Source organism: Gordionus sp. m RMFG-2023, chromosome 2, assembly GCF_954871325.1.
Source record: "Gordionus sp. m RMFG-2023 chromosome 2, tfGorSpeb1-WG-v2, whole genome shotgun sequence".
Lineage (NCBI taxonomy): Eukaryota > Metazoa > Nematomorpha > Gordioida > Chordodea > Parachordodidae > Gordionus > Gordionus sp. m RMFG-2023.
In genome coordinates this window covers 63309832-63334612 of record NC_088776.1, presented here as the reverse complement: position 1 = coordinate 63334612, position 24781 = coordinate 63309832, and the positions used below count along the sequence as shown (strand labels likewise).

General features: G+C 23.2%; 1 long non-coding RNA gene across 1 annotated transcript; it reads left to right on the top strand.

The window, feature by feature from the left end:
* The first annotated feature begins 23528 nt into the window (after positions 1–23528).
* On the top strand, positions 23529–23835 carry LOC135923281 (uncharacterized). Its single transcript, XR_010571171.1, has 3 exons — positions 23529–23560; positions 23621–23670; positions 23718–23835. It is a non-coding gene; the product is annotated as an uncharacterized LOC135923281 (long non-coding RNA).
* The last annotated feature ends 946 nt before the right edge of the window (positions 23836–24781 follow it).

The window sequence follows — 24781 nt, the reverse complement described above, 5'->3', positions numbered from 1 at the left end:
ATATTTTTTGGCCGAAAGAGCAGGAATAAGGTTTTTGGTTATAACCATGATGTGATATTAAAAATTCTAAAATCATTGTACACCTCCCTTAATAATTTTTTTGTCATTTATTTAATAAAAATTTATATTGTAAAAAGATATAGAGAAACTATTGTAAAAATTAAAAATACAAGAAAATATAATAAACTATGACCAAGCATTAGTTTTCTAAAGATTATATTTCTTACAAATATATATTTATCAGTTTTATATTTTTCAATTGTTTATATATGTATTTTTTTTCCGAACTATTTACGTCATAACTACGATACATAATATTATGATAGTAATAAAACATTTTTGATAAAAAAATTAAGATTTTTTCAATATTTGGATATAAAATGAAATATTTTTATATTTTATTAAATAAAACTAATTTTTTTTATCGAAACATAAACATTTGTTTAGATTGCTTACCTAGTATTATAGCAAGATTATAAAAAATAAAAAAATTATTAGTCAATTTCTCGGAAAAGTTAAAAATTTTTTTATATAATAATTAAATTAATAAACATAAATAATAATAATATAAATACTGGTTATAAAAATTTAAACGCCATCTTTTTTATTAAATATTTTTTAAAATTTTTTATTTGAAGTTCTTCGAATAATTTAACTTGAAATGATCAAAAATCTTACAATTTTGATGGTGGGTCTATCGCTCTTCAGCTATAGTGGTAAGAGCAAAATTTTTCATATCACCTTAAAATTATATTTATTATTATTTTTATCGTGTTATGATTTTATTTCTAGTAAGAAATATTAACATTTTTAACTATATAGCCCCAATTCTAGTGCAGCTTTGATAATGATTTTAAAATTAAATTTATATAAGTCTTATTTAAGAATGATTATCTTAAATTTTATAATTAATCTAGGAGAAAGTAAATAATAAAATTAAGTTCAACAGTTAAAATTTATTTAAAAAGTATTATTAATAAAAATGTTTTATCTGAATGAAATATTCCAGTAAAACATTTCCGGTCAGAAATTTATTTAAAAAATCACCCTTGATATATTATAAATATACAAATTCTTAATTACCATAGAATCAATATCCCAATACGACATTGCAGAATATTATAATATTAATTATTTTTAAAATTAGTTCCTTTTTCCAATAAATTTAAATAGAAAAGTTATGAATAGTACAAATACATTGTATCATATTTACATTTTCAATTGTTTTTATATATAACATAATAAGCAATATTTAAGGAAAACTAATTAATAACAAAATTAAATGTATAATTCATTTTATATAATATGTACAGTTAATTTATTTTCAAATGACAAATGGGGAAATTAGATATTGATAAGATATCCCGGTAAATTCGTGCAAAAAATATTTAAAGGATCAAGGCGGACATTAACATTAAAAAACTAAGCTTGATTTTTCATTCATAAAAATATAATAAAACAAATCTTTGCCTTATGATCTCTCACTCTATTTCACAAGGAGTATGATTCGTTGACTATGTTACTTAGATTTACTCTTAATAATTTTTTTGTTCAAATAATTTTATATTAATTAGTATTTTTAAAAGGATAGAATTGAGCAACGATTGAAGAAATTGAAAATAGAAAATAAATATGGGCACAATGGCCAAGTAGTAAGAAACTTTAATAAATAAAGTTTTAAAAGACACTTGCTAAAAATAATAATTAAAATAAATTTATTATAATTTTACATATCCTTTTATTGATAACATATATATTCCATCAAAAAATCATAAGATACGAAAATTAAAAAATCAAAATCAAAATAAAAAGTACAAATTATTTTCCAAAAATTAAAAGTGAATTACTCAAAAATTTAACATTCCAATTATCTAGAATAACAATAATTCTTATCCTTTAATAAGTTTTATTATTTTATTCGATTCATTTATTATATACCGATTTGTTTTCCAAATTGTATTTTTCTTACAGATTTATTTTCTGCAGTTTTTTATTTTTCAATTGATTTTATCTTCAGTTTTTTGGCTAAGAATTTTTTGCAAACTTTTTTTCTCATTATTTAAGTTTTTTTCTCTAATTATTAACGTCATTTTACTATTCATAATATTTAAAAGTATATTATTTTTGATAAAAAAAATTAAGATTTTTTCATTGTTTATTATTATTAGGATATAAAATGAAATCTTTTTTCTATAAATATTAACGAATATAAAATATTTTTTTAATAATATATTAAATAAAACTACAAAAATTTTTATCGAAACATTAAAATTTGTTTTTGCTTACCTAGTAATAGCCAGGTTATAAAAAAAAATAAAATTATTAGCCCATTTCTCGGAAAAGTTAAAAATTTTTTTAATAATAAATAAATTAATAAACATAAATAAAAAATAATTCCTAATAATATATATACTGAGCATAAAAATTTAAACGCCATTTAAAATTACTATTTATTAAATATTTTTTGAAATTTTCTATTAAAAATTCTTCGAATAATTTTATCTTTCAATGATCAGAAATCTTACAATTTTGATAGTGGGTCTGTCTCTTTTCAGTTTTATTGGTAAGTAGACAATTTTTCATATGCATTAATAATTTAAATATTATATAATTTTTTTTTTCAATGTTATGATATATATTAATAAATCTTAAGATTTTCGATTATAGAGGCTCAATTTTATTACCTCTTAGATTATGATTTTAAAATTAAAATTAAATTATAGAGGTCCAGTTTGTTAATGTTTATCACAAATTATATAATAAATCGGGAAAAAAAATAATTTAAAGCACAATTTTTAAGATTTATTCAAAAAATAATTAATAAAAGTGTTTTATTTGTATGAAAGATACCAGTCGAACATTTACGGTTAAATCAGAATTTTATATTTATAAAATCCTTTCGTTAAATTTTTTAAAATGTAGCTTAATCCCCATTGAATCAATATTCCAATACGACATATATATGCAGAATATTATAATATTAATTTTTTAAATTAGATTTCTACTTTCCAATAAATTTAATTAGAAATTTTTGAATAGTACAAATTCATTGTATCATTTATTTTCAATTAGTTAGAAACTTTAATGTTTTGGAGATTTAAAAAAAATATATCTACCTTTTTTGTATAAAACATGATAATTAAGGCAATATTTAAGGAAAATTAATTAATTTAATAACTAAATTAAATGTATAATTCATTTTATATAATATACCAGTTAACTTATTTTCAATTGACATATGAGAAAATTAGATATTGAAATTAAAAATTATTCCGATAAATTCATGTTAAAAATATTTGAACATTTTTGTGATTTTTCAATTATTATAATAAAAACAACTGTTTGCTTTTCTATCTCTCAATCTATTTCACAAGAATATAATTTGTTGACTATGAGCCTTAAAAAACCCCTTAATAATATTTCTTTAAATAATTTTATATTAATTTGTATTTTTATAATGATAGAATTGAGCAACGATTGAAATTGAAAATAGAAAATAATATGGGCACTGTGGCCAAGCAGCAGAAAATTATTAAATAAAGTTTTGAAGACACTTCTGCCTGTAAATATAAAGGTGGCTAAATAAAATAAATTTATTTAATTTATCATAACCTTTTATTGATAACATATATAAATCATAACATTAAAATATAAAATTATAAAAATATAAGTAAGAAATTTTAAAATTAAAAAATTAAAAATACAAATAAAAATTACAAATTATCATAAAATAAAAAGTGAATTACATAAAAAATTAATACTTCTATCTGGCTTCAGTTTATTTTAAATTTATTTTATCTTCAATTTTTTGGCCGAGTTTTTTTTTGCAACTATTTTTCTAATTATTATATTATTTTTTTTCTAAATATTTACGTCATGTCATATTTTTTATTAAATAAAACGAGAATTATTTTATCAAAATTTTTTTTTAGATTGCTGACCCTGGTAGATTGTAGCCTGCTTATATAAAATAAAATTATTATTTTGCGTGATATTTTAAGTATAAAATTAAAAAATTTTAAATAATTAGAAAAATAAATTAAATTTTATTATTTTTCTTAAGAAGTTATGAGTCTTAATGGTGTAGAATACTAGACAACAGAATCGGGCTATATAGATACCTTACTAAAATGATGGCCCCCATTATTATTTTTATCAGGAGGGTTTCTAAATGTTTGTATGGAGACCCTTGAAGTTGTTATTAAGCTATTACCCTTTCCTACTTAATTGATGTATAAAATTTTGTAATCTCGCGCAATAGTCTCGAGATTACGATATATTATATGATCGAGAATCTATTCAAAGCTATAAATTTGTAGAATAAATTTTTTTTATAATTTTTAAATAATATCGCAATTATTTTTAAATATTAAATTGGAAGATTTTAATTGGGGTTTCTCACAATTACCCTCTAAAATGGGTGGTTTAGATTTATATCCTTTAAATCTTATATCTCTTTCCTCATTTTTGGCATCGCGTTTGATGAACCATGATATCTTCTTTTATCTCTCCTAAAGATAACCTTTTAAACTCAGCCTTGACAGCCTGGGTATCTTTAGCTCCACCTGAAGCTGTCTTACCCACGATTTTAACACATCAATCTATTTTCGAACCTTTAATTAAAAATTTTTTTAAAATAATCTCATCAAACCCCTTTTTGGAGTATATTCAACTATTACAGAATGCTGACTGTACTAGTGGTTATGAATGGTTGGAAGCATTACCAAGTCGTAACCTAGGTAACCTCTTATCAGATGAACAATTAAGAGTTGCCAAAGGCCATCGACTAGGATGTAACATTGTTCAACCGCATACATGCGATGTAAAATATTAGTTGACCAAGGGAGACATGGTCTAAATTGTATATATAGTCAAGGCAGGCATGCAAGGCATGCAGCAATTAATTTAGCTATTAGCCGTTCTCTTACCAGGGCTCGAATACCAAACATCCTGGAGCCTACAAATTTATCGTTAGATGATGGCTTAAGACCAGATGGCTTAACTTCCGTGCCTTGGTCTTTAGGGAAATCCTTGGGACTTCACATGCGTATCTTCTTTCCCAAAAAATTTAAATTCTAATCCGGTTGATATAGCCGAGAAAAAAAAACAATGAAATATTCCAAATTCACAAATTATATTTTTACACCGATCGTTATCTCTTCCCTTGGACATATGCCAAGCGGAACTTTAAAGTTTTTAAAAAATATAGGGGATAAGACAAGAGCCCTACATCAGAACCTAAAGAATTTTATTTTTTAAAACAAAACCTTCAAATCACAATTTTAAAATATAATTACTCATGTTTTTTGGGAACTTGTAGTCCCACCTCCGTTTTTATATAATATTGTTTTATTTTATTTTATATTTGATGTGAGAAAACTATTTTAAATAAAAAATTTTAATGACAAAAAAAAAAAAATTAAATAAAATAAAATAAACTAATGAAATCTAAATAGCAATTATTTATCTATTATTGGCATTATTTGTTTTAAATTTAGGTAAAAATATACCATAGTCAAAAATATGGATAACCAGAGAACATATTCATTGGCCGAAAGAACTGGAATGTAAAAATAACTTTATTTCAGGTCTTTGGTTATACCCATTCAGTCTGTAAATATAAAGGTGGCCAAAAATAATAACTAAAATATATTTGTATAATAATTTAAAGATCTTTTTATTTATAAAACATATATTCCATCGGTAAATAATAATATTAAAAATATAAGTAAGAAATTTAAAACAAAATAATAAAAAGATTAATTAAAAATTATAAGTCAAAATAAATATAAAAAGTACAAATTTTCTTTTAAAATATAAAAAGGGAATTACTCAGAAAGGTATCACTCCAAATATCTCGCGTACTTAAAATCTTATTGACAATTAAAATATAACTATAATTCTTGACCTTTATTAAGTTTTATTCTATTTATTAAATATATACCGATTTGTTTTAAATCTTAATTTATTTTCACTTATTTTTCAATTGTTTACTTAGGTTTTTTTTTGGGCTAAGTTTTTTTGCAACTATTTTTTCTCATTATTATAATATATTTTTTATCAAAATTATTAGCCAATTTCTAGGAAAAGTTTAAAAAAAATTTAATATAATAAATAAACAAAAATAAAAAATTATTCCTAATAATATAATTATTTAATATAAAAATTTAAACGCCATTTAAAATCCTTTTCTTAATTAAAAATCATTTTTATTAAATTATTTTGAAATTTTTTATAGTTCTTCGAATAATTTTTTCTTGATATGATCAGAAATCTTATAACTTTTTCTGTATATTCTCTCTTAAGCTTTTCTGGTAAGTGGACTATTTTTCATAAGCTATAAACATTTATATATATTTTTTTATTTGGTGTTATAATATATTTTTATATTTAGTAAGAAATCTTAACATTTTTGACTATACAGCCCCAATAACAGCTTTATATTATTTTAAATTAAAATTAAATTATGTAAGTCTAATTTGTGAATGATTATCCAAAATTTTTTTATAAATCAGGAAAAAGGAAATATTAATAAATGCACTTTCCTAAACCCTAAACTATAATAGTACAAATTAAATATATATAAAAACATATATATTCTAAATACGTTCCAAACATTAATTTCACTTTTATTTAATCTCATAACAACACATGATTTTAAACAAAGAATACAAAAAACGTCATTCCCTTTTTATGCCAAATCTATTGATAAAATGTTTATAAATGTCAATTATATATCAACAGATACAACAAGCACTATGGACTAAATTAATTTAAAAAGTATTATTAATTAAAAGGGCTTTGTCTAAATAAAATATACTAGTCGAAGGCTAAACAAAACTAAATGAGGATAGGTAATCCTTGGGGACTCTCACTTTTTATTAATGTACCGAGGCAGATTTTTATATTTCAAAATTTAAATTTGATAGGAAAAGTATTTTAAATTTATAAGGGTATATCATTGCTAATTTCAGACAATTTTACTATGAACCTTTGAACTAATAGTAATTTATATTTATTTTTATATGAATTTATCATAAAAAATAAATAAGAAAATATTATGCCGAAATAAGACACATATATGCAGAAAATCATTATTAATTATTTTTAAAATTAGATTTCCACTTTATAAAATTTGATTTAATCCACAATGTAATTTAATTAGAAGGTTTTGAAAAATACATTCTCTTAAATTATATTATTATTTTCAATTACCTAGAAACTTTGATATTTTGTAGTTTAAAAATATATATAAAACGTTATTTGGTATATAGAATACAATTAAAAGCTTTATTTAAGTATAATAAATTAATTTATCGATAAAATTTATTCATTGTTTATTTTTTCTTAATTGAAATGGGGAAAATTAGATATTGGTATTAAAAATAGTCTAAAAAATATTTCAAGGAAAATATAATTAAATCAACCGTTTGATTTTCGTTCTCTCATTCTGTTTCACAAATTAAACGACTCGTTGATATAGTGCCATAAATTTAACAGTGAAGTTTAGAGTAAGATCAAGAACAATGCTCAATCAATAAACATTATCTAAGCCTCTACTTTATTCTGTATATATAAGAGAAAAATAATTGAATCTAGTTGGGCTATAGGACCTGCCATTTGCCGAGGGTGATAACGGGTTTTTAAATAATAGGAATTCATAAAATTTACTAGTTAAACTTAATAGATAGACGCATCATATAATAACTTTTTATATAATTATATGACTCGAGTTATTTATTTATTTTAGTGATGATTGATATAAATGGTTAAAATAAATTATGCAAAGGAGAGAAGGGAAGCGGGTGGAGTGCATTCAGAATTTATTAATTATGCACATAAGATAATTTTCATGACTTTGATAAATTTAAAAAAATATGAAATAAATTGAAAATAGTTTATCATATGCTCACTTGCTAAACTATGATATAACGGATTATAAAAATTTTTTTTAAAGTAAAATAACTTGATAAATTTTATAATTTACTATTTGGGCAATGTGTCATACGCAATTTAAACAGGTTTAACGAAATATTTTTTTAGAAAACATAATAAATAAATGGGCTTAATACAAATATTTATCGCAAATTTTTTTTAAATTAAAATTAAAGGTTTATTTATTATATAAAAATATTTTTTGGCTCGGCTAGAGTATATTTAAAAAAAATAATATATACCCTGCCCATATATATTTAAAAAAAAGCTAAGGTTGTGATTTATTTAAAAAATTATAATATTGCTTGTACCGTGTACTAGGACGGGGATTAGAATTGAGTCGGCCAAAAGATCTCTGTTTTTTTCTATTAAAAATTTTCAAAAATTTTTATTATTAAAAGGCTCGTTTTAAATCAATTTTTAAAAATTGTATAATGTTTTATCCACAAAAATATTATGCTAGCTTTAAGATTTTCCTCAAAGTTGGAACGAGGGTTTGAATATTATGAACCTTGAGGCTTAAGCAAAATATTTGTTAATATTAACAAGGCCTGTTTTTTAAAATCGGCTTAAATCGAGTAGTTTAAAAACTCTACAAAAAAAATATAATTAAAACGTAAAAAACCAAACATCTTAAGATATTCTAAAAATATTTTTAAAAATTAAAAATATACCATTTTCAAAAATATATAACTTAAATAATATATTTTTTGGCTGAAACGAAAACGGATTAGAAAAATAATTTTGTTTCAGGTCTTTGGTTATATCCATAGTGTCATATTGGAAAGCTTATATATGATATATTAATAAATATTCCTACACCCTTTAATAATTTTTCAGGACAAATAATTTAAAAAAATTTATTATACTAAAAAAGATAGAATTGAGCAATCGTATAAATTATTAATGTAAACAACTATGATAAGCATTAGTTTTCTAACGATTATTTATCTTACAGATTTATATTCAGAAGTTTTCTACTTTTAAATTTTTCATATCTTCAGTTATTTTCCCCAGTTTAGTTTTATTATTATATATATATTTTTTTCTAACTATTTACGTCATGTTACTATGATACATAAAATTTAATAATATAATTTTTTATTGTTTATTAGTAATATAAATAAAATGAAATAATTTTTCTAAGAATATTAACGAATATACAATTATAATTTTTTTTATATTTTCATTAAATACGGCTTATAATAAAAATATTATTTAGTTATTTTAAGTATAAAGTTACGAGTCTTGAATTTAGTGTAAAATAACCGAACAGTAGAATCGCTCTCTATAGGAAACTTACCTAAATTGATGGCTACCATTATTTTTATCAAGAATTTTGGAAATGTTTGTATGGAAACCTTTGAAGTTGTTACGCCTGTGCCCCTAAATTTAATGGCAGAAAATCTATTCAAATCTATAAATTTATTTTTATATAAAATTCTTAAACAAACCTCCAATTGTTATTTAAATTTAAAAAAAATATAAAAATGAAATCAAATAACAATATTTTATCCATTATGTGTTTTGAATAAAAATCTATAAAAAACATTTTTTTAAAATTCCTACTTGAAATAATTATTACTGTATTGTATATTTGTAATATTGTTATTAAGTTAGTGCTAAAGTTTGTTTCTTTAAATATTTTTATTAACACTATAGCACTTAATAAATTATAATCTATCAAAAAATGTCTTAATTAATATATAGTTATAGATGTAACTGAAAGATTAATTAATGTTAAATATATAAAATACCCAAGATTCTCTTTGTAATTTATGAATTTTTTTTTAATTAAGAATATCTTTTATTTTATATTTAAAAAAGTCAACATTATAATAATCTATTCAAAATTACTTTTTATTATTACTTTTAAGATATATGTTGTGATTCTTATAAAAGATCGGTATTTTCAAAGCATTTTTGTTTATTTTTACTGTCTATTTTTTAAAACCTTTTTACGATATTATCTTTAACTTAAGACACATATCAAAATATCCCCCCTCTCCCCTTCCTCCAAATTGATATTTAAAAAGTCAAAATAATTTTATCAATTCAATCAATAAATATTTTTACTTGATATCTAGCCACATTCCTCTTTCTCCGCATCATCAAGATTAAAAGATTAAAAATGAGAGTTAACAGATCAGATCAATCAAAGCATGTTTTAATTATCGGTTAAGTTAGATACATAACACTATAAATTTTAAAAAAAGGTTAGAAAATTAGGAACTAGATAAAATTAATCAGAAAATTATCAGTTGCAAAACAAAATATAATATAATAACGATTAGTCTGCTGAGGTAAAATATAACATGTTTTTCCCAGACCATCCTTTGTCGGAATATCATTTTAAATTTAATTATTTTAAATTTTCTTCCAAGATATTTTTATCGTCTCTGGGTTATAATTACAATTGAAGGTTTTTTAAAAAAGCATTGAGGTTTTTAAAAAAACTACTTATACATGTCAATATATAACTAAATATCATATGTCAATAATAAACGATTAAGACTTAATGCCCTAAAAGTGTAATTTGCGATTAATAACAGTTATGGTAAATTTTTCAGGTCACAACATAAGTGAAAATAAAGGAACCAAACAGATTGGTTGTGGAATTCTCTTTTTAACTGATTAATATTTAAATTTTAAGTTTTATTATCAATTTGAACAAACTCCAAAATTTATTTGCACGTAATTTTTTTCTTTTTTCCGAATTTAATTTTTTTAGCTGTATTTTTGTAAATTAACTTATTGATCCTGTAAAAAAAATAAAATAAGATTAAAATAATTTTTTTATAAACATAACAGCTAATCGCTTGCAGTACCTCATTACCTCAACTAACACTTGATGGGTTTAATTATTTTTATCTTTAATAATCATATCCATCTTAAAGTTGAGGCTAAATTTTGAGTTATAATAGTCAAATATTTTAAGATAAAATTTGGCTTCGCCCTATAAGAGTCCTACAAGGTTAAGGAGATTTAGCAGCACTATTTTTTATTTATAAATCATTTAATTTAATTTTCTTTTTAAGTGTGCAATGGTTCAACAAACAGGATAAATAGTAAAAAATGCATAGATATATTGCTTGAAAAATGCGATTTCAGTACTACTGATCTTGAATTGAAAAAAAAATTTAAATACGATAAAATAATCGAAGTTTTAGGTATAATATTTAAATTCCTATTTCTGTTAAAAAATATATATTGTATTTTATAAATATATAAATAAATAAATTATTATTATTGATTCAAATAGGGTTAAATAGTAATAATAATAAAAATAGACTATGGAAACCAAAGGTTAAACGTGTATTAACTAAACTCCAAAATTTTATGAACACCTGTATTAAATATAACCAAAAAATAGAGAATTACAAAAAAAAAACTTTTATCAAATATTTTAAAGAAAATAATACATTCCTAACTATGACTAATTCATCTACATTTAATGAAGTAGATATATTGGAGCGGATAAAGTTTGTAATCAAAAGTACGAAATTCTTACCAATACATATCGTTTTCCAATATACTTATGCGGGAAAGGTAGCCACCGACATTTTTTTTACAAATTATCATACTAGTCCTTTAAATATTGATGATTCTCAAGTTAAAAATTCAACCGTGATTGATAGTATAATTGAGCAATATGCTGAATGGAATAAAAAATTGTATGTTCTACTAGGCGGAGAGAAAACTAGAAGCAAGAATATAAAAAAGATAGCAAAAAACTTTTTTCAAGTATGCTTTTATATTTTAATAAATGAGTTTTTTTTGAGATTAGGTTATCTTTTAATTATGATATATGTAAAAAAAGAAAAACTAAAAAGTTTTTTTCGCAAACATGAATAGACCGGGAAAATGGATAGTAATGGATAACCTTGGATGTTTAATATTTTCTGTTTTATTAAGATTATTAAATTGCGATTATTTTATCCTTATATATAAAAGAATTTTGTTTTGAGTAGTTTCTGGGGCCTAGGTCTAGAATTGCATATGACACCTAATGAGATCGCTTGTTGTCGGTATTAGAGCTTTGAGAATGTATATTCATATCTATTTATCTAAACATTAAAAAAAATAAACATTTTTTTATTTAAACTAGTAAATTCGAACAAGTCTAAAATTCTGTATATATATGCTTTTTCTGAAATAATATGTATATATATCATATTAAATAACATTTGATATGTCAAATTTACATAATATCAAAGTATAATTTAATATGTCCAATTTTCATAATATCACTATTTACATTATTACCTTAAAAATTAATTATTTAATTGTACATGTATATTAACGCATAAGACAATAATAAAAAAAATAACTCTAAATTGAAATGTTACCAACATGTAACATCACCAACCTATAGATTCTTGATTTAGATCCAAAATGAATCAAGTTTTTTTTAAAATAATTTGCTGGCTTTTGCTATAAGTTGCCATATTTATAATATTGTAAGTTCTCATCATTTTAAAAGTAAAATTTTTTTAAGAATTATTTCTATTTAGATTAGATTTATATTCTAAATAGCAAAGTAAAATTTCAAATTGCAAACCTACCCGTCTTATAGAGGGGACTGCGTTATATATATAAGAAAAATAGTTTTATACAATTTTTTATATCAATTTTTTTTTACAAAAGATGAAAATAAAAGAAAGAAGTTATCACGAAAACCCGGTATTTCAAAAAAACACGCTATCCCCAGATAGGGTAGATAAAGAGCTTAAAATAGTATATATTAATTATTGCATATTTTTGATATTCATTTTTAAACATAATATATATATAAATTTAAGATTAAAAATATAAAAGCATGGATATGAAAATGATTATTAAAACTTCATTTCAATAAAATGATTATCTGTAAAATATGGCATGATTGAATATCTAAAAAGAAGATTTTGCATTTTGGCATAGCTTTTAGCAATATGCCACAGAATTATTAAATTAAACCTTTTTAAATATTTCTAAATTTTCTATAATTAATATGTTATTAGTTATATCCGGATATCTAGATAATCAAAAATATATTAAAATGATAATCCCTACATACATTTATGATTAGACATTAGATTAATCTTGTTTCATTAAAGATGTATCCTCAACATAGATACAACTTTGGGTAAGTAGTGAAACCAGGGTTATATCACAAAAAATTGAAGTAGATGTAAGTAGATAAAGCAAATTTTCCAAAATGTTTAAACATATTTTCTTTACACATATCTCTATGGCAGAAAAAAATCTTTAAGATTTTTATTAATATAAATTCTTAAAAAAATAGAAAATTTAGGAATTATGAAAAATATCCGTTTTACATATTATTCCTTAGCGTGCCATAATGTTTCTTTATTTATTATATAAAAATGTTATTAATAAATGAATGAAAATAAATTCTCTAAAATTTTAAATTTACTAGGTATATATCACGAGTAAGAACTTGTAATTAAAAAACTGTCAATAAAATTAACAAAAAATAAGTCAATCATCCTTCGTATTGTCATTTGGAGTTCTAGTCAAACTAATGACTTCTAATGTTAATATAAATTTAGTTTGTTATTTTTCGTATTCAATGAACCCTACTTAAACATAGCTATTTAGTATCCCGCCAAAACACGTCCCAGTTCTTCGCAATACATTAAAATTTAATTTGTGTACATTAAATATCATAAATATTGTTAAAATTTTCATGCATAAATAAGTTATAGAAATAAAATTTATATATATTCATCAGAAGAGCGTAAAGTATATTAATTATAGATGAAACTATCTATACAATAATTAAGACCCTTCACCATATCTAAATATTTCTGATATTTAAATAATACCAATTTTTCTAAAAGTTGAGAGATAATTTTATTTTGCAAAGATAGAATTCACCGATCATTAATTCAATAATTTTTTATATTTAATGGAATAGACTAATCTTAAAGAACTCTTCAATGATCTAGCCAAAGACGCTGCCATTGTAATGCCTGAATATCTAAATATAAAATTCACAGATTCGTTATATCTTGACCTATTCAACAATTTCACTGAGAAATTTACTAAGTCTTATGAAGATCTTATGTAAGTAATTTTATGTCATCTTTGTATAAAATCGTTATTCAATTACAGTTATTACTATTATCCCCATCCTCTGAAATCATATATATACTCCTGAAATAACAGAAGCAAAATTTGTTATATTTTTTTATTTTATATTTCATTCCTTCCCTGAATTACTTATACCTAAATAGAATATAAATATATGGTAGTCTTTTATTATACAAAAATAATAAATATTATTGATAGTATTACAATGATTTGTTTATGAAACTACAAAAATTTATTATACATGTGTCTAAAACCGCAATGCCGTCATGTAAATGCGATCTATAGGATGATTTGACGGCCAGGACTCTTTCTATATCGAAAGAAATAAATTATATCAATTGATCAGTTAAAATGTCGGAAAATCATTTAATATTCATTTAATGCTCATATTTTTAATTTCCCGTTACATTTAAAGGTTCACCTAATACAGCTTAAATTGTTTAAAATAACAAAATTTTTTAAAATTCAGAACCGGGGCTTGGTAAAATAAATTTCATAAGTTAAATTCTGATTGCTTCATATCTTCGATATTTATTAAATAATTAATAAAATATTTCGGGGACTTAAAATACAACATTGTAACATGATTGAAAGATATATTCCTAAAGATAATTAATATAAAATAAAAATTTATTTTAATTTTACAATTTAATATAATTACAAATTTCTATTTTACTACCCATATAGTTTTTCGATATTTATGGGAATATATTTCTTCCATCAATTTATAATTCTAAGAATAATTTGACATCTTAAATATAATTTCTTACTCGTACTAATTTTCTCTCTTCAATAAGTTAAATAATAATTTTAGGATACGTAATATATAGAGTTTTTTTATACTTTACAAAAAAAAAATTTTAGAGACTTCCATAACTATATCATAGTATCTTACGCATTAAACTTGGCACCATTATTCCTAGCAGAGGCTTATGATATAGAAAATAAGTTATTCAAAGGATATTCCTACTTAGAATCCTATAATAATCAAGAGAAATGTCTCGATATTTTACTAAAAGATGAGACAACAATGTTAGATTCTTTACTCCTTTTAAAACCAAAAGATGAATTATTAAACCAGGTAACCATTATAATGTATAGTTATTCATAACATCATACAAACTTAATTTTTTCTACTTAATACAAAATGATAAAACTTTTAGATTTCAATTAACACTTTTTCATATTTTTTGCTAGTAAAATAACATGTAAAAGAAGATATTGAAAGTTCTTTTTAATTTACCCTATAACTATACAAACCTCATTTTATTTATTTACTACTATAAAAAATTTTAAATAAAGTGAAAAAATATCTTTAGAGATTGAGACCAGTTTTAAACGTTAGGAGGAGTATACGTCTATTTAAATTACTCCTATAGAGATATAAGTAAAAATAAATCTAGAAATTAAAATTAGAATAATTGTATTAAGAATAATATGATATATAAAGACAAAGAAAAATGTATAAATTGAAAATAATAATAATTTCAGGAAATAGGTTAAAGGAGGGTGGACAACCAATGTTAAGTGTTAGAATTATAAAGAAGATTAATGTAGCATACAATGATCTTATATTCATTTGAGATTTAAATAAGATCATATTGCGGGTAAATATTTTATTATACATTAGATACATAAATAGCAGGCCTGATAAAACTTTGGGATATACTTATTGAAATGATCCCTCTAGGGAAATTAAGGATATTAAAAATAATCTAAAAGCTGGAAAAGTTATGTGAGACACTCTAGAGTAGGCAATTATGATTTTTCCATCATTATTAAATGGTATTCCAATTCTAAATATAATTATCCCCCATAGAAGCGTCGATAAGCCGAAAACTCCTAAATAGGGACCCCGCTAATTATATGAATTCTGATGTCGACGCTTCTACGTTAGCCTTCGGTAAGCAAAGATGGAATATATAAATAGGAAGTTTTACTAAAAAGGCTAAAATGATAAGGAATATTGTCATTGAACCTCAACCTCTTAGGTTGTCAGATATCCCTAGTTCCTATCATGAGGTCAAATTATAACCAAAAGTTTTAAATAGTTTGAATGCTGCTGCTTTTACTTTTATTGTTCCTGAATCTCAACCTCAAACTATCATCACGATCGGAAATAGGTATATCTCAAAATAAATAAAAAAGCAGAGATTTTAATTGACTAAAGATACTAGAATTATAACTATAGTTATTCCTAAAATAATTATAATTAATAGTTTAAATATTTCAGATTCTTTGGATATGATAAAGATAATAACTACAATAGAGATGCTAATAAAGGGAAAAAAAATATTAAAAGTCTAAATTTATAGTTGTATTAGATCATAAGTTTAAGTTTGATAGGACCCAAAGTTTAATGAGAAGGATATTATTAATAGTATCAAGCTGAAATACATTTCAGCAAGTTTTCCAATTTTAATAATCGCCCTCAATAGTTGATATAAAATTGAGAGACGAATCCTGAAATACCATATCCCAACACGACATAAAATTGAAATATAAATAATAATAAATGATAACATCAATCAAAATTAAGTTATTAAGTAATTTCAGCATTTAAGTTGTGTTCCAGGTCGGCTTAATACTTAATAACCTGCTATTTAGCCGTCTTTTAAGGTTAAGCTAAATTGCCAAAAGAACAAAGGAAAAAATTTTAAAACATCAAAATGAAAAATAAACTTAACCAAAAGAACAAAAAACAAATAAACGAAAATAAAATAAGAAAAACAGTAATGCCAACAAATACTTAAAATAAACCAAAAAAAACATTTTTTTTTAAATTAGAAGATAAATACCTAAATAAAAATTCCCCACGTATTTAAAGGAAATCAATATGGTGTCCTAGTTTAAAATTTAGTCTCCGCTAAAACACATTAAATTCAAAAATAAGCACAACCCGGACACACACTAAGACACTTGTCCTAGTTCTGATCTATATGAATACTTAATTGCTTTTTATAGCCCTATAAATATTTGAAACTGTTGTCAACTAAACACCTGGTTTACTTTTCATTTTTCTTCTTTGAAAGAATATTGCTATAATAAAAATTCAGGCCCACTTATATGATAATAAAAATATTTTTTAAAAATTTGGAAAATAAAAATGTCAGGGCCAATAAACCTTCATAATTGTGAATTATCTTCTTTAATTTATATTTTTATTTTTTAGATTATTGAAATTGGTAATGATATGAGAAAACCATATATAGATATAAATTACGAAGTATAAAAATAATATTAAAGATAGAACAATTTTTCATATATAAATGTAATAAGTCTTATTTTTAAGAGAGTAGGGTAAACAAATAGGGGAATGAAAGAAAAATTGGCAGAACATACAATAATGATAGGATACTTTTATTGACTTCTATCTTCCTATCTGGATCTACTCCATATAATGACAAACTTTAACTTAACAAAAGGGGTTCTAGGTAGTATCAGTGGTAAATAAGGAGGTAAAATAAATCATGTTATCGATATGGCTCATTAGTTATCTCAGTTTACAAAAAGTCAATTCATAAGAGATTTTAAATTAAAATATACTTAAAAATGCCAAAATCTATATAAAAAAATACTTTTGTAATTTTTATACATAATAAATCTTTCAATGAAATCCAAAATTATTTCAAAATATTTCAAAGATTTTTTTCAAACTGGTTATTTTTAACAAAATAGGCACCTGTCTGTTAAAAAAAACAATCACCAAATTTAAATTTTAAACAAGTTGTAAATTGAGCATATAATTAATCTTTATTAAATTATAATATTACTTCTAGCTTTATTATAAAATATCCCCACTGACTTAAATAAGTCAATATCAGGGAACTCCCTTCTTCCTACATTTTTTAAAATGATCAAGTTTTCTCCTCTATAAGCTTTTCCCCCATTTCAATTAAGTTAAATTAAAATAAAAAATATCCCCTCCTTTCTATGATTACATTTTATTAGATTTCATTTAGGGTGTTGAATAATATCATATATATAATATAAATATTTGTCAACTTTAATCCTAAATGTGCTTTACATTTTAAAAATTAATTTTTTAGTCTCCTTTGACTATGCCAAAATTGAAATCCTTACGACCATTTAAAAAAGTTAAATATTTTTTATATACTTTATTGTTTTAATTCATTTTTTTTTAAAATTATTAATAATATTAATAATTTATAAATAAAAGGCTATCTATCAACTAGGAAAAAACTATTATGAGAATATTATTATATTAAAGAAATCCAAAGAAATATATACAGACAGATACCCAGATAAACTGTAACCTAGTATTATGAGATTTAGTAATATATATATTTGTTTAGAGAAATTGAATCATTTTTAAATAATCACAATTCAAGTAAATCGATGTTTTCATAATATATTATTAATTTTTTTATCGTTTAAAAAATTAATCAAAGGTAATCTCAGGTAAAAACAATATGATATTTATATTGACATTCAGTGTAATCTCGCATTGTAATAAGGTATAAAGAAATTAATTTTACACCAGGATATCATGAAATCTCATTTATAAAATTAATATAATATCATAATATAATATAAAAAAAATACCTATAAAATCTGAATATCTTATTTTGTTTGCATTTGCTGAATTATCGGCGGCAACTGGATTATTTTTTATTTATGGAATGTCTGAAAGAGAAAGAGAGGGGGAATTAATTCTATGTATTTTGATCAAAAATTGTAATTATCATTTAAATTTGACCAGCAAATTTATTTCAATCACTTTATCATTTTTATGGTGAATAAGCCGATTAAATTAAAAATTAAGTAAAAATTTCAAAGTATCAAAACATATTATAAATAATTAGAAAATGACCAAACTAATTAAATTAAAATATCAATTTATGGAATATTAATTATAATATATGTCTTATGTGAGAAAAGATATAAACCTAAAATATGCTATATTTATTTTTTTTTTGGGAAGAGGAGGGAAGGTATGGATATTTCTTAGGAGGCCAGATTCTATAAATCTTAGATAATTCATTAAGTTATGACATATTCAGTTAGCATTTTTAAAGGGAATTAGAGAGACAAATGGGAATTTCACATCCGGAAAATTTCACTAAAATATTTGTAAATCTAATTTTAACTTATATCTAAATAACATTTTAATAATAAAATCTTAAAAATCTTATAATTTATCTTCCCCTCCTTTTATAGTTAAATTAATAGATGACTGCCTAATGATACATCTTGCATAATAATATATACCTAAATTTACTATCATATATTTTTTAGAAATATCGAATTGAAAATAGAAACAGCATTTGCAATGACTTATTACTCGGGTAAACCTTAATTTAAATATAATATAACTTAATAATGAATATATTATTATAAATTACAAAAAATTGCATATAAAATTTATATGAAATAATTTCTTGAATTAATGAAATATTTATAATCAGTAAATAATGATTAGAGATATAATATCTAAAATTTTTAAATTATATAAGAAGTATTATCGTTTAGTCATTTCTTCTAATATATTTTAATAGTTGAGAGTGGTGTTCGTAATGTCAGCCTGTAAATTTTTCTCTGCATTATTGCTATTATATAACTTTTCAATGTGGAAACTAATACTCTAAAATTACTAATAATTATTTATAATCATATGTACTAAAACTCAAAGACTGTTGAAAGTTTTAGGTCTCGAAATTATTCTGAGGACGATTTGAAAATACATATCAAAATTAGGTTTCTACTGATTACATTTATGGGAAATATGAAAAGAAGCTAATCTCATTATATTGACTATAGTATCGGTTATACCTAGGTGCCTACTTGCTAAAAGCTCGACCAGGAGCGAGACTAGGGCTCTGGTCGGATTCGTTCATTATTATATTTTTTTTAAAAATTTGTCTATATAATAATTTTCGTCTTCAATTATGCAAATTATTATACAATCGTATTTTAATTTTACTTTTTATATTTAAACTGAATAAAATTTATTTGAATTCATATTCATTAAATTCAATTTTATAAGAATATTAATTAGATTATGACGTTAAATGTACTTTCTATTTAAAGTCAATATGTGTATCTTAATCGTTTCTTAGATATTATGATATTTAAACTCAAATTATAATTTCTTCTAGTAACCTCGGGTCACACTCCGGTGGGCTAAAAATATGTGCTCAGAATTAGGTAATGCTCGGAAAAAATAAATTCTGGTCCGGTCCTCAAAAAATTATCTCGCTGGGCCTCTGGTTATAACTAATTTTTTCTCTCTACACTTTCGATAATATAAATAAAAGCGATGGATTATCTAGAATGACCAACAAATATTTTGATTATATTGAAACGTTAATACTTGAGTTAAGGAAAAATTTATTTTTGAATAGTAATTTTCAGTATTGGAAGAAATCTATTAAATTCTGAAATTGTTCCCAATTTAAAAATTATCCATAAAATTTTGATTTTCTTTTACATATTAGCATAGCATAGATTTTGATATCTGCACCAAATTTTTTATAGTGTTGAAATATATTATATTTTAAAAGTTTGCCCATATATCTTTATTACGAAAGAATCAATTTCATTTATTGTAATTTGTATTTCTAAAAATAAGAATCATAAATAGAGAATCTTCCTATAGCGGAGCTATAGATAATTTTAAAAAATAGGAGTCAAACTTTCCTGTCTTTAACCCATATTCAGTTAAAATATTAAGGGATTCTAAATTGTAAGGGCACGAGTCTTTTTTAAAGGGAGGCTTATTGATATATTTTAGAGTGGGGCTTTTATTTTAATGCAGTTAAGATGATGTATTCATTTGGAATTTATTAAGAAGTTGTAGTATATGATAAATGTCACAGCGGATAGTATAGCCTAAGATCACTCTCATTGTAGAGATTCATCAGGGTTTAACTCGGCAAGTCTTCCAGCCATTCGTGACCACATTTCTTATCACGAAGAATAAGATAAATAGATAGGACAGGGTTGCCATGTCTCCCCCCATCAGCGGGAGACTTCCGTAATTTTTTAGTTTACATGCTGACATTTCTCTACCGCAATCGCAAATCTCTCGCAAAAATCTACCGCAATTTTTTAATTTCTCTCGCAATTTTTTTTTAGTATTTTAACATTTTTAATATATAAATAATAATTTTGAGAGACATTAATTGATTATTTTTATATTTTTAAAATAATTTTAAATATTTATTCGAAAACCTGTCTTGTAAATTTCTTTCTATCCTGTTTTACTTTTATCCAATAATAAAATCAACATCATTTCGTTCATATAAGTACAGGGGAGTATATCAACATCGATTGCAATACAAAAATATTCTCAAATAATAAATAATACAGATGCAACTAAATTTGCGGAAATCGTATACATCTATCATGTAGTTCAACATTCACAGAGCTATATAATCAAAATGTGGGTCGAATCTTTTTCTCATGATATTTAACGACTTCAATATAAGGCAAACCTTACTTGTGGCAGTACAAATATGAGCAAGGCTATCACAAGTGTTTTAGTACTGAATCCTAGAGGTTAATTCTAGACGATTTGAAAGATGGGCATCATAAGGGAAATATTAAAACATTTTCCTCGATCCTTCGCTATTTCAACAAGAATAAAAACATTTCAATAAAACTGTTAAAATTTTTTCCTCGGATAATAAAAAATCCAACGATGTAGCTAGCCACATGATGGTAAATATAGCTGATTCAGGGTTATCAATGATTAGCATGTCAGCTTTCTGCGCTGATAATGCCTCTGTTTGGCAAAAACCAAAGTTACCGGAATGAGGCAGCACAATAATGAATTAATACCAATTGACTGTATATGCCATATACTTCATAATTCATGCAAGAAGACAATAAATGCACTATCTGTGGTCGAAATAATTGTGATGAAAAGTTTTAACGAATTTAGTCATCAACTAAAAAAAGTTAATGTATAAAGAGTTTTTAAAATTTTACAAACCCTTAAAAAAATACTTCTTAAATAATAATTTTAAAAGCTGTCCTAAAATATTGAAAGAGTATGAAATGGCAGAAGAATATTTGGGAATCGTTTCACATGTAGGAAATCTACTTCATGCAGTTAATATTCAGTTGCAATCAGAATATTCTTTATAAAAAAGATTCATAAAATCTTGCTACAGTTCTGTTCATCTCTACAATTAAAAATTGATAATAAATTTTATGGCGCTATTGGTAAAAATAAAGTTTTCATTTATCGCTAAATATTATGGGTAAAGATTCTGCCTACATTATAATGATAAGTAGCTTGTGAAGTTGTACTGTATGATAAGTGATTACAATTAGCGCAACTGTAATCTGTATTATTACTTATTTATGGAGAATATTTTTGTTTTGCAATGAATGTAGATACACTCCCCTGCACGGATTATAATAATGTGATTGAACTATAAAATAAAATAATTAACATTGAAATGAGTATATTATCTTATTATGTATTTAAACTTAAAACGTGATAATTAAACGCCTTATAATTTAATACACACAAACGGTAGATTTCCAATTGCGGTCTTGCGGAATATTCGCATAAAATATATTTTTTACATAGTAAAATTAAAATCGTTTGATTTTATATTTTTACATTCTTTTATATTTAAAAAAGATCGTTGGTTTTTTTTTATAAATTAAAAAATTGTTATTTTATTTTGAGAAATATTTACCGACTTTGCATTTATACAAATAATTATAAAAAATAATAGGCGGATAATTAAGTCAATTGACCAGCAAAATTTTTTTTTTTAGCAATTTTATATTTTTACCACAATTTTGGTATTTCTCCCGTAATTCTCGCAATTTAAGAATTTTACCTGGCAACCCTGGATATGAAACTAATAGGGATAGATTATTTAAATCTACAATTTCATAATTCGGTAAATCGATGGAATTGTTATCGAGGTAACAGATTTCTATATTGGACTTATTATTTTATGAATTGGCTTCAAAGAAATGTAAATCTCTAAAAATATTAGGAAGACCTTTCATTGCCATGATACCAACTATTTTAATCCTAATCGAATAGATTTGAGACCATGTATGAGACCTATACCTTAATAAATAATACAAGATGTTTACTATAATTCTTGTTTTTACAATTTTCTTGTTATTTATTTTGACTATTAAATATAAATGTATAGGTTTTACCAAATAAAATTTCAATACCTTTGTTAAATATTTTAATACTTCTCCTCGTTAGTCATGTCTACAAAAATCTATACCAAATTATATTATTATATCTTTAAATTCATCATTTAGTTAAATATCCCACAGATTGCAAAGAGGTTAAAAATATTTTACTAAATAAAACATAATATTTATAATAATTTAGAATGCAAGCGATGTTTACAAATATAAGATCATTAGAGCTGCTTTCGACTTACTTTACATGGTAAATCTAAATTAATAGTAACTTAATAAACAATTATCAAATTTTAAGGCTTATACAATAAATAATCAAAATGTCAATTCTAGTGAGGTTAATATAGAATCATCTAACGTGGAACCGATAATTCAAGTAAAATATATTTAATAAAACAAATCTTCTTATTAAAAAGTATATATGCATCATTTAAAGCATTATTGCAAGAATGATACTTTTATTCCTGGGAATATCGAGGCGAAAAAGTAAAAAGATATTTTTCAAAGATATCATAATTTTTATAATCTTCTAGCATACTTGAAGTATTAGCGACAAGTAAAATGGTTGCTAACAAGTATAATTGCGAGCCTAGCTCTATGGATTTGGATAATTGTTAAATTCCTTATTGAACAAAATTATTAATCATAAAGGGAAAGGGAATTATGTTATTTTACATTTATAATTGGGTAATTAATTTCAAAAACTTTGTATTTTCAATCATCCCTTTAGAATCGCATAGAAATCTTATTAAAAATTTGTTTTAAAAAAAATGATTTATTATAATTTTTTTATATGGGGTTAGTTATATCATAATGAATGTAAATCAAATTACTTTTGTCATTTTCAATCATCCCTTTAGAATCGCATTGATAAAAAATTTGTTTTAAAAAAATGATTATTTATAATTTACATATATGGGGTTTGTTATATCATTATGAATGTTTATCAAATATTTATTTCGACCAAATAAAATTTAAGGTTTTAATTGATAATCCCCGGTTTACCCGAGGGCGACTCAAATCCAGGTCGGACTGCAGGTATATAAATTTCATAATAAAAACTTACAAAAATATTAATTGTATAGGGCTCTTCTTGAACCTAAATGGCTATATCATTTTATCCAGAATATTATGGTAGCCTTAATATTTTTCTCATAGATGGCCACGAAGGTTGAAACATATATTAACGAAACCTTGAGGCTTGCAGGCTGTTTTTAAAAATCGACAAATCGTGCCGTTTAACAATACCACAAAAATATACAGTTTAAAACTTAAAAAACCATAGTTCTAATATGTTGTAAAAATATTATTAAAAAATTAAATTATACCATTTTCAAAAATATGGATAACCAAAGATCATGTTTTTTGCCCGATCAGCAAGAACGTAAAATCAACTTTGTTCTAGGTCTTTTGTTATAAAGTGCGATATTAAGATTTCTAAACAAAATAATAGTAAATATTCTCACCTCCCTTAATAATTTTTTGGTCAAAAAAAAAATTAGTATTATAAAGATAGAATTGAGCACGATTGTAGAATAAAAATAGAAGATAATATAAGCATTATGGCCAAGCTTGTTTTCTAAAGATTATTTTCTTT